This window comes from Thermobia domestica, chromosome 9, assembly GCF_964235325.1.
Source record: "Thermobia domestica chromosome 9, izTheDome1.hap1.1, whole genome shotgun sequence".
In the NCBI taxonomy this organism is placed as follows: Eukaryota; Metazoa; Arthropoda; class Insecta; order Zygentoma; family Lepismatidae; genus Thermobia; species Thermobia domestica.
Window position 1 is genome coordinate 87998779 of NC_137462.1, and position 13046 is coordinate 88011824.

Below are 13046 nucleotides of genomic sequence, written 5' to 3' on the forward strand. Positions count from 1 at the left end.
AAACGTCAATCAAAAATTGGTACTTAATAAATGATCGAAAGGCAAAACGGGAGTTCCTATTTTGCCTTACAACAATTTTCATATAGTGGTAACCCTGCTTGTTCAAATATACAGCTTGCTTTGAATCTGCTGCCACTCTCTGAAATTGACGTTATAATTTCTCATTTATCTTTTCCGGATTTATTTTTCACTCGTTGCATACAATAGAATCACTATTAACACTATTCACCTTACATATATCTTATTTCTTTTAACCTCAGTGATAATCGTTTATTCTCTCTGAAGGAAAAGGATTTCAACTCCTCGAAATCAAACTAAACTCGAATCAGGAGTGCAGAAAAGTTTTGAAGAATGGAAAAAAAATGTTCTTCTCGATTCACTACTTATGTATAAAGAAACATAACATGTATAAAGAAAAATTTAAAACTATAGTTCTCATACGTAATGAAAATATTTTTGCACAAACTCCAACTCACAAAACCTCCTAGTCATCAAAGTCTCAGGCCAATGTTCATTAGATGCAAAAAAAATTCAAGTAAAAAGTGTGCTACTATACTTAGGTAGGAAAAGAAGAACAAACTCTTCCACAACCCAAAGGGAGGTTTTATTTGGTAAAGTTGACATTTTAAAAAATGGGAGCAACAAAGGACTTACAATACCGATATATACAGATGTAGCTTGGGAGAGGAATGGGGAGTTGGCCCTCCAAACCATATCCTGTCAAATGGGGTTCGCTTGTTATATGTTTGCTGCTGGATGCGCTAACCTTATCTTTCTTTTTATAGCAGGCATATGCCTATCATATTCCCTCAGGTATATGGGAATGTGTCCAGTATGTGCCTTATGTACCCCTGACAGGGAAATCGCATGGATGGCAAGTGATAGTCATATTCTACCTTTAGATTACTAGCCCTGTGTTCTTCCGACTTGTGGCTGTGTGCACCAACGAAGTTCAACTCTTGAACGAGGGTCATAACCAAATTTTATACAGAGTACTTTTTATGCTATACGTCCACACTTTATTTATAGAGTGCTGAGCCATCCTGAAATCAATCCACAAGTAGTAATGAAGCTCTTCATTTAGTGCATGCTCTGCTAAAAGAAAACTCTCTAACCCAACCTAAAAATGTGAAAAAGTCAAAATGCCAAAAAGTCAAAATGTCAAAATTTGGTAGAACCTCCTGCTCGAGTAATGAACGAATTAGTACAAAAAAATATGTACCAATCTGTAGTAGGTGATCACTACACGCTAGTTTTGCATTATAATTGCATAATTATCCACCATACATTTTAACACTGTTTGTATAATCACAGATTACATGTGTAACGAAGGTATTTTGAGAAATTGCATCACAAAACAGGAGGTTAATATTTTCCACACTTGTGTTTCCTTATGCACACACCACCATCGCTAATGTGCCTGCTTTTGCAGACAAAACCACGAATGATCCCTGAAATTGTGCCCTGCTTCGATTCGAAATAGATACAAACAGTGTTTCTTTCAGAAACAATGTTCCGGGGGGCAGCAGGGGCGTCATTTAGGGAGGGCAGGAGGGGGCAATTGCCCCCCCCCAAGAGTTTGAGGAATACATATACTTTAATCAATTGTCTACTAATATACTAAGATCTATTCCAAGCAACCTGATAGGAAACTCCCCTTCCTCCCACCACTCTCCAGTACGGAGGGGAAATCAAGCCGTTGACCTTCACAGGGAGGGAAGCTTTTCTAATAAACAAAATCGTGTACACACTAAATTCGTACGTCAATTCGCTCGCACCTGATGGTGAGAAAGCGCTGACTGCTGTTTTTACCTGTCAACCCCGAAAAACAAACAATTACTGTTTTTAATTGTTGTCTTTAAGAAAAGTATTTTTTACTATTTATGTATTAAAGTTTTGGCTTTAGTCCTATTTATTAAATTGCATTTCTAGAAATAAGAACTAATTCGTTATAAAGTAAATTTCCATCATTGTTTCACTTAAGAATCGGGAGAGAAAGCAAACCAATCCTGTTGACATTCTGTCTTTATTTACAATTTCAAGGAAGGTAATCTTCTGGCTGTCTGAGTATCGAGTGCGCAGACTATCGACCTGTGCAAATATTGTATGAATTTAGCGTGTGTGGTAACTATATTATATATAGTGTCGTGTGAAATTAGTGCATATTAAATTGTATTCTGTATCCATTATGTTTTGTATAGTTTATATTATCTGAAACAAATTTTAGTGCATATTACATTGTAAATAATTGCGTATTTAGTGCTTTGTGAAGCGACAATTCATGATGCTTGCAGTAGTTCTGCGATAAAACATGAGCCCGGGACAGCATTACGAAGTGGTGAGAAGCGTTGCATTTTGAATATCTTCCATGCTTTAAGAGAACAACACCCTAATTTAACTGTTGAAGAATTCGCCGACATGACTGGGAAACAGACAAGTGTAGGAAAGGCAACTAACTGTTTATAGAAGTAGGCGGGAGGCTAAATTTAATGAAAATAAATTAAGAAGTCACAAAAATACGCGTACAAGTATTTCCTCTCTCGGAAAACTATGACGACTTCACGAAATCGGCAATTCGATCAAAGGTTCATCAGGTCTTTTTCCGTAATGAATTGCCAACGTTAAATAAAATTCTGATAGCTATAAATACCGATGATGAACTGCCCTGCTTTTCTCACTCAACTCTCCATAGACTGTTGAAAATAATGAAATTCAAGTATGTATAGCACCCATTAATTGCATTGACCTCCAGACAAGAGTTCTGTGAGAACTAAAAAGTTTTGTTGGAGTCGTGGTGGCTCCGTGGTAGAGCGTTCACCTATGGGGCATAAGGCCCTGGTTCGATCCCAGCTCGTGCTTAGTGGGCTTTTTGGTGGACAAGCACTGTTTTTGCAGATTTTCTCGGAGTTCTCCTGTTTCCTCCTACTTTTTTCTTTGCACTGTTTCATTCATTGTCATCACAGTCTCCTTTAGCCTACCCGGCATAACTGCGATACGTAAAACTCAAAGATTTAATTTTATTTCCAAACATCTGTTACTCTCCCTCCCCCTCAACGGTCGTCAGGACTGTTGACAACTCCGTTTTTATTAAAATAGTCAAGTAACGATTCAAAAGTCAGTTTCCTCTATTATCAATTGACTAAACTCAAGGCCAACGAAAGGGCCGGGTGAGGATTGCAACCACACAAGGCGCCAAATTTTAGGGGCGTCAAATTCACTATGATGGTTAAGCTCCAATATTATAATTTTGCTTGAAACGACAGACTCAGACATGGGCCTGTTCAAATTACGTAGCATCTGTAGTTAATATTTCGTGTCAGGCTTCAATCAATCTGGGATTGTTTTTCTAAGTCCACCATAACAAATTTTCCCCCTTAATAAACTCAGAAGACTTCAATGTTGATGAATCTTGTATGTATGATGCTTTACCGTAAATTTATCGCCGCGTATTAATAAACAACAAACAAAAAAAGATACTTTGCCACCATCACATCAGGTGTACGTACGAAGAGAAAAACGTAGGAAAATGATTTCATTGAAAAATAATCAATAGAAACCAGGGCATTTGCCTCCTGAGTTGAGGCGCCCGGGGCGAGACGCATTTATTCACTATTATCAGTGTGTATACATATGGTTATTTTTCTTCTGGTTCTTTTTAATGTAAGAACACATGTATATAAGAGAGGAAACAAGAAGTGTATTATTATTATTATTATTATTATTATTATTATTATTATTATTATTATTATTATTATTATTATTATTATTTCAGGTTCTATTGTTATTGTCTTAACGCACTAATAATTTACCCATACATACGTATTGTACTTGGTTTCAGATTTTATATTATGAAATTCATGTATCAAAGCAGTAAATACCAATTCAATTACCAACCCTGACATCCCTTGCCATTCCAACATTATGTCATAACCCCGACTGCCAAAAAAGAAGGAAAATAAACAATACAACTGTTCAATAAAATTTCCATTAAAATGACACATGTGCTACTTACTCACTAATGCAGGTAAATGTCGTTAAGTATTTTAAAATACTCAATGTTATTATGAAAGTTGTAATTTATTATTTAGGCCTAGACATATTTAAATACACTCTATACCTCCGTGTGCGGGGGCTGATGGTGGAAGACGGAACACCAACATTCACCTGTACTTGAGCGTGGTGGGGGGAAAAAACTTCTTCTTTTTCCTATCCTTTTATGTGAAACAGAGAATAGTACAAAACGTAAAAGTCTTATGTCGGTAGTGCTCTTGCCCCCCTCAAGCGAAGTATGAAATGACGCCCCTGGGGGGCACACTTAGTATTCCAGGGAGGCACTGCTGATACTATTCTATTTATTATTGCATTATTCACTATTATTTTGGTCTGCTCCGGGGAGGCACTCTCAAAACTCCGGGGGGCAGTGCCCCCAAAAAAACGGGTCTGGAAGAAACACTGGATGCAAACTTAGGTTGTGTTGGCCACTTAGCACAGATTTGTGCGTGTTTTTTGCACTTATTGTAAGCATATTATAAACGTGTACGCATGGTGGGCAGGTGAGAAACTAAGAAGGCAGATGTTAAATCATAAGTGGAAAGAATAAATGGTACGGTCCTCAACTTAACCTGTGCTAACTGGGAATTGTAGGCAAACGCCAACAAGGAAAAGGATATAAAAGGCATTAGAATAACATTTTCATGATGAAATAAGTATAATTGTTGAATCAATTTTCCCCATCAGTGGATTCCAGAAGTTTTTTTTTATTATTATTATTATTTTGTAGTGGTGGCGAATTTCAGTATACTGGAGATGAAATGTATTAGTAACGAAAATAATGGAAATCCATATTGAGCATGATAGGATATATTGTCCCTAGGTAATTTCATGGTTCTCGTCCCTCCGTCAATTCCTGAAATCACCACTGGTCCACATAGATCCACATTATATTTGTTCTTTGTTGTAAGTTTAGTGTAATCTTTATGGTGCTGTTCTACTATACGGATCCACAGATTGTAAAATGTACGGAAAAATTGCAGACGTCTTTAATTTGTTCATTTGATATTGAGAACAACGTGCAGTTTTACTATACATATCATAGTATAAGTAGTAGTAGTAGTAGTAGTAGTAGTAGTAGTAGTAGTAGTAGTAGTAGTAGTAGTAGTAGTAGGAACGACTCAGAAGCCCCGCAGGGGTTAGTTGGGTTCTGTTCTCGACATAAAATTGGAAAATTAAACACTTGGCCATATTGCTCTATACATTTTGCAATCTGTGTATCCGTATAGTAAAACTGCACCGAGAACAGAACCCAACAAACCCCTGCGGGACCTCTAACCTTTCCTACTACTACTAGTACTACTACTTATACTATGGATCCATATGTAAAACTACATGCTACAATCTAATCTAAAATCTACTACCAATATTGCAACACCAAATATCACTCGCTTATTTTATTTCAGATAGAATTTATTAGTTTATTCTTTGATCTTGTATTCAGTCGAGATGCACACAATCTCAGAAGTCGAAAACCCTGGCACTCGGTATGCTTTCTTCATTTGTTAGTTTGTTAAACGAAGGTTAGACAAAAGACAACAACCAATCAGAGTTGATTTTACAAATTGATCGAAGTTCACTTAAACGAGGTGTACTGAACTTCGACTTTCAATGGTGCAACAAAAGTCTTAGAACCATGTTTAAACTTGAAAGTTTAATGTTGAACGCGTTTAAGTGAACGTTCCTTTAAACTTCGTTGGTGCACACGGCTGCGGCCACGGAGGCGATGAAGAGAACGTCGCTTGTAGAGCGATAAACTGTTGAGGTCTTTTGAATTTGGCTAATCAGAGTGCTTCTTTAACCGTGTATATTCGACGATGACAGTTTGGGATCAGATAAAATCTGCTCGCCATGTAATTTTATAACAAAATGACGAGTGTCTATTTACTTTATTTCACTTTCAAATGATCGTCAACAGTTGTCATCTAATAAAGTTGACGCGTTTGTTGCTTCTAGTACACAATCGCATAAAAAAAGATATATATATAGCGTGGCATCATTCTTCCTCCATGCAATGAAAATTAAATATGAATTTTAATTAGGAAATAATGTCTCGTTTTGTGCAATAGAAAATATTAATTTACTCAAAATCGTGTATTGTATAGAAAGAATGAAGTTAGATTGGAATAATGATACCTGGTGAGTCTACCAGCAAACCTCAGCCACGATTCGCGAGGACAACTCAAGTACAGGTTTACTTTTCTGAAAACAATAAGACCACACCAGGGAGAACGCCGTGGAAAGGGCAAGAGACCACTTGCTGCTCAAAACCTCTTTCATCTGAGCCGATTTTACGGACCGTATCTACGCCCGAAGTTAAAAGAAGCCAGACTTTTCCAGCGTATAAAAATTCGGTACGTAAACGTATGACAGCTCCCATACATTAACGTATTGGCAGCTGCTAACAGGAGTACCGTATGAAGTTTGGTGGTTACGTCAAAAAAAATACGCTAGTGTATGAGTCTCTTAACACATCACCGCCAACAATCAGAAACTGCGATCGCCGCCTGACCATTACCAACCCAGACATCTGACATATTTTGTTTGGGCTACAAATAGTTAAAAATCCGCTACTTTCGGAACACAATCTTGCTACTTTTTCATCTTCAGATCTCGCAACAGTAGTCTCATAATTCAGTTGACACTATGACTCGTACGAGGTGAAATTGTTTATTGTTTGTTAGTGCCCTGCTCGTCCGCTGTTAGCGGCATGGCGCGTCCTCAGGTTGCGGATCGAGGAGAAGGCCTCTAGATATGGAGGTTAGCTGCGAATATACTGAATAAGCAGTCGCGGACAGCCGACTAGGAGTGGTCCTCCAGCTTGGGGGTTTGGGTAAGGCTAACACCCTCATCCTGTAAAAGAAAAAAAAAAGGTACTTGTTCAGAAACATTCACAAAAGCCTCGGACAAGGACTGATAACTTGGCACGACCTCGGCAAAAGAAAATGGACATGAGATTTGGAACATGGAATATTAGAAGTCTTTATAGGGCAGGCGCGTTAAAATCTGTTACGAGTGAGTTAGAGAAATACAGGATAGACCTAGTAGGAGTTCAGGAAGTTAGGTGGGAAGGAAATGGATCTGAGAATTCCGGAAATTTTACGTTCTTTTACGGGGAAGGAAATAAAAATCACTAGTTAGGAACAGGGTTTTTCGTTCACAAACGAATATTACCAGCAATTAAACGGGTTGAATTTGTTACTGACAGACTTTCTTTTATTACTCTCAAGGGACGGTGGTGTGATATTATTGTTTTAAATGTACATGCTCCAACTGAAGATAAGGGTGACGATATAAAGGATAGTTTTTCGAAGAAGTGGAACGGATATTTGATCAACTCCCGCGATACCATATGAAGATTCTATTAGGGGATTTCAATGCGAAGGTAGGACGAGAGGATATTTTCAGACCGATTATAGGGAACGAAAGTTTGCATAAGGAAAGTAATGACAACGGTGTTAGACTCGTGAACTTTGCAACATCCAAAAACCTAATCGTGAAGAGTACAAAATTCCCACATCGCGACGTTCATAAATACACTTGGACATCACCAGACGGAAAAACGCATAATCAAATTGATCACGTTTTAGTAGATAGAAGAAGACAATCTAGCATAATTGACGTCCGGTCGTTTAGAGGGGCTGATTGTGACACTGATCACTACCTGGTAGCAGCGATAATACGGGAGAGATTATCGTTGAATAAAGGTAATACTCAATGTCCGAAAACGGAGAGATTTAATTTAAAGAAATTAGAAGAGAGCCATGTAAGAAAGGAATACCAGATTGAAGTTTCGAATAGATTCTCGGTTTTAGAAGACTCGGAATGCACTAGTGTTGAGGATACTTGGATTGAAATTAGAGATAGCATTAAAAGTTCAGCAATAGAAAAATTGGGACACGCGGAAATACGTAGGAACAAACCATGGTTCGACCAAGAATGCATTAAACTAGCAGAGAAGAGAAAACAGGCAAAATTACGGTGGCTACAAAATCCGAATGAAATAACTACACAAAATTTCGCAGATATCAGGCGGGAAACTTCCAAAACTTTTACAACAAAGAAACGCGATTTCTTGAAAGCTAAAATTAAGGAACTTGAAGATAATAGTAAAAATAAAAATATTCGGGACATGTATGAGGGGATAGGCGAATTTAAGGAAGGCTATCAACCTCGTGCTTATATATTAAAGAAAACTGACGGAACAGTTCTCACTGATACGGATAGCCTCTTAAATAGATGGAAAGATTTCTTTGACGATTTGCTGAACACGCAGCCAAAAACTAATGCGCGTGGAGAAAAGGAGATACACACCGCAGAACCGTATATTCCAGAACCCAATCGAATAGAAGTAGAAGCCGCTATAAAGAAATTAAAGAAACACAAATCTCCGAGTGTGGATGAAATTCCGGCTGGGTTAATTTTAGCTGGAGGCGAAAAATTGTGGAACAAGATACAAAAACTCATTCTCCTTATCTGGAACAAGGAAGAATTGCCACAAGAGTGGAAAGAATCAATCATTGTTCCAATTCACAAGAAAGGCGACAAAGCTGACTGTAATAATTATCGAGGCATTTCTCTTCTGTCAACATCCTATAAAATCCTTTCAAATATTCTATTAGCAAGACTGACCCCATACGCAGATGAAATTATTGGAGATTATCAGTGCGGACTTAGACGAAATCGATCAACTATCGACCAAATATTTACCATTCGCCAAATACTCGAAAAAAAGTGGGAATACAATATCCCGGTACATCAACTATTTATTGATTTTAGAAAGGCTTACGACTCAGTTAGGAGAGAAACATTGTACAACGTTCTTCCGGAACTTGGAATACCGAGAAAGCTAATTGGATTAATTAAGATATGCTTAAGTGAATCCCAAAGTAAAGTCCGGGTAGGAAAATTTTTGTCCACGAGCTTTCACGTCCAAAATGGCCTGAAACAAGGAGATGCGTTGTCGCCATTATTATTTAACTTTGTTCTGGAATACGCTATAAGGAAAATCAAAGATAGCAACCAGGGCCTAGAGTTGAACGGTATTCACCAGGTGATGGCATATGCTGATGATGTAAATTTAATAGGGGATGATAGGAGAACAGTAGAAATAAATGCAGAGATCTTATTAAACGCTTGCAGGGACATGGGTTTAGAAGTAAATGCAGAGAAAACTAAATACATGGAAGTGCGTCGGGACCGTAATACGGCAAATTGTGGGGGCGTTAAAATATTAAATAATACTTTTGATAAAGTGGATACTTTCAAATACAGTATTTAGGAGCAATATTAACAGATGAAAATCATATTCACGAAGAAATTAAATGTCGACTAAAAGCAGGGAATTCGTGTTACTATTCGGTTCAAAATCTCTTGTCGCGAATTCTGTCGAAAAATTTGAAGCTTAAAATATATAAAACGATAATCATGCCTGTTGTTCTGTATGGTTGCGAAACATGGTCACTTACTCTGAGGGAAGAACATAGACTGAAAGTATTTGAGAACAGGATCCTGAGAAGAATATTCGGATCCAAGAGGAACGAGAATGGGGAATGGCGGAAACTTCATAACGAGGAACTGCATAGTTTATACGGTTTACCCAACATTGTTAGGGTCGTCAAGTCTAGGAGGCTTAGGTGGGCAGGTCATGTAGCTAGAATGGAAGAAAGTAGAAACGCTTTCAAAGCCTTGACTGGAAGACCCATAGGAAAACGACCATTAGGAAGACCTAGGCGCAGATGGGAGGATAATAGTAAGATGGATCTCGCAGAGATAGGAATACAAAGTAGAAACTGGATGCAATTAGCTAAGGATAGAAGTCAGTGGAGAGCTTTTGTGAACGCGGCACTGAACCTGCGGGTTCCATAGGCCATAGAGTTAGTTAGTTAGTGCCCTGCTCTAGTAGTTAATTGCATTTAACTTCTACATTAGAAATGCAGTTTTGCTAATGAGTCACTCTGTATAACAAAAAAAATTGATAAAGATAGCAACATTTAACTAAACTTGAAAAAGGAAATTATTTCTCTATGCAAATCAATGATATGAAAACAAGAAAATGGCGCAGCTACTAAACACCGTTAATGTGTACGATTCACTTAATGCTAAGCCGCCATGTTACATGGAAGCATAGACTCTCCAGATGAACAGTTTTGCAAACAATGTTTGGATAGCTAACATATTAATCGATGCGATACAAGGCAATTAAAGGAAGTTACGCGACAGGGATAGTATGCAATCAACAAGGACCAAATAGCGTATTGAAGCAAGTATTGGAAGTATCGCGAGAGTAAAAGTAAGATCTTCTTCGTAATGTGAAGTTTGGCACCCAACCCTCTGATTTTACCATCGTTACGCCCGCCTTTGCGTCTTCTGCTTGGTATCTGTCTGTTCAAATAGCCTGATTTCCCTTGCTATTGCTTACTCAGGCTTCCACACCGCGTTTGGATTGATTGATTGATTGATTACTGGGTGTTTAAAGAGGAACGTCAGGAGCGAGACTAAGTCCCCGTCTCCATACGAGAAATGACGGGGACTATACGCCTTTTGTATATCAAAAATTCAAAGTAAAACTAATAAATAAAGTTAAGTTCGAATATAAATTCGTCAAAATGAAAGAATCTAAATTTCAAGCACGGGACATGTAAAGGCTAAAAGTATAAATAACAAAATATATCACTAGAAAATAAGTCGGCTTGTGTATAACCCGCTCCCCCAGTTCTTTTTCACCGGAACTGGAAGTCACTACTTCTACTACTACTACTACTACTACTACTACTACTACTACTATTACTATTACTACTACTACTATTACTACTACTACTACTATTACTATTACTACTACTACTATTACTACTACTACTACTACTGCTACTTATATCGAGAACAGAACCCAACCAACCCCTGCGAGGCTTCTAACCCGTTCCTACTACTACTACTACTACTACTATCGCTACTACTACTACTACTACTACTACTACTTATACTAAAGCTTCCTTACCACAAGATTTATATCTTAAATCTTAATAACATGCGATTTCGATTCATTATGAACTAATATGAATCGTTAGAATCACTATGATTCGTTAAAAATCACTGGGGGGAGCGGGCTATACTCAATCCAATAAGTCAACATTAGCAATGCTAGAAGTACATTTACAGGTAAAAATTAAAAAGCAAACTTCAAATCATGTTAACTATTCCAATTTCACGAATTAAAATCCCAATTTTGTCACGAAACAAAACTCTCGTGAAAGCACATTTAATAAAAGTAATGCATAAAATAATAATGCCTTGAAAGTATTTATTTTGTTTATCCGTGAAGATTAATATCGAGTTCCACAGCAGAAAATATGACAGAACAGAACTACTTTTCGTAAAGTTTAAATATTTAAGAATATAAACTATTGTAGATCTGAACGGAAGTTCCTGTTTACAAAGTAATATTGGACTTGAAAATGTTGAAAATTTTAAAATTGAGGTATTTAATTTTTAAAATTAATGTATGTAGAGAATACAAAATGTTTATAAATAAAAGCTTCGAAATACAGAATTGTTTGTAGAGCAGATCTACTTGTAAATTTCAAATTCTCCCTAATTCATAAAATATGTTCATTAATTTTGAATTAAATAAACATAAGAAAATATAAAATGCATTACCTAGTAGTAAGAGACCTATATTCCACTTTCAATAGCCTAATAAATTTAACGGCTTCTTTCCTTCTGGAAAAATAAATTATTTGAATCAACAATGCTATTACTTAATATTTATGTTCAATAACGGTCGACTGTCATTTCTCCATTCTTCCTCTTCTTTTCTAGCGTTTGTTAAGATGCTATTAGCAAAGCAGTTACTCTGGCATTATGATTGCACTTTACGTCCTTCCAATAATGCAAGGAATGTCAACGGTCAGAAAGAAGCAATGAAAAAATGGGGTGCTTCTAGAACAGAAGAAAATAAGTCTAGTTTCCAAGCGGGTAATAAGGCAGCAAAGAAGGCAGTGACTAGAGCATAAGCGCAAACCTAGGATGAAATGTATGACGAAACACCGAAGACAAACAACGAGGAATATTATAGACCTACATATATTCTGCCAGCCTCTTCACAGTCAAATAGTTGAGGCTGTCAATATTCTCCATTATTTTATGAATTCTAGCCGTAGTCGACCCGTGGCATTCCTACCCTCGACTGCACCTTCGATGATGATTTTAACCCGGGAATGCATAGTGGGGTCCAGTCTGACCCCAAGTGAACTACCGACGTCTAGTGTCAAAAAATGGAACTACTTAGAACATTCTCCCTCTGTGTAATTTCAGTTGAGCACTGTTGCCACACTTGATACAATTGTACCAAATTCAGCCCTTTTTGTCATTCATCGGCCCGTTGGTACCACGCTGGCATTTTCAGCCCCTTTTGTGAAGAAGTTGGTACTATTCTACCCAATTCAGCGCCATTTAACAAATACTTGTCACATTTTCAAAAGTGTCAGTAAGACTTTCCCTACATCTCTTTCTTTTGATGTCTTTCAGGGAAGGTTCTAGGACCCTGTATGACGGACCACAGACATCTGTTACTGATGGTGGGTAACCATCTTGCAATTCCCATCCGTCGTACCTGGACCGGTTTTACATTTATTTTTTATTTTTATTTTTTTTTTTTTACAAATGTCAGTTTACTTGCCTTATATTCTTACATTCTATTATTCTCCTCCGTTTGTGAAATGAGCAAGAATAAGGAGCAATAATTTATAATTAATATTTTATTATAACGTACTACTTACACACAAACTCGATTGATTTGTTTCTAGTTTTATATTTTTTCATACAGTGAGAAAAAATTGTAGGTGGCGTACTTAAAAAGCTAGGTTACATGCGTAATTCCTGTAGGTTTTGTACTTAACGTACAGCAGACGTGTACTTTCCGTATAAGTGTTCCATCTCTACGTACTTTCCATATGAAACAATATAGGTGGTCAGGATTTCACATGCAAATGGACGTA

General features: G+C 37.2%; 1 protein-coding gene across 1 annotated transcript in view; it reads right to left on the reverse strand.

Moving 5' to 3' along the window:
• Positions 1-11797, reverse strand: part of LOC145694826 (dynein beta chain, ciliary-like) — a 614922-nt gene extending 603125 nt beyond the window's left edge. The window contains exon 1 of the mRNA XM_081771484.1: positions 11707-11797. The gene's annotated coding sequence lies outside the window, so the exon portion shown is untranslated. The remainder of the gene's footprint in view (positions 1-11706) is intronic.
• Positions 11798-13046: the final 1249 nt, after the last annotated feature.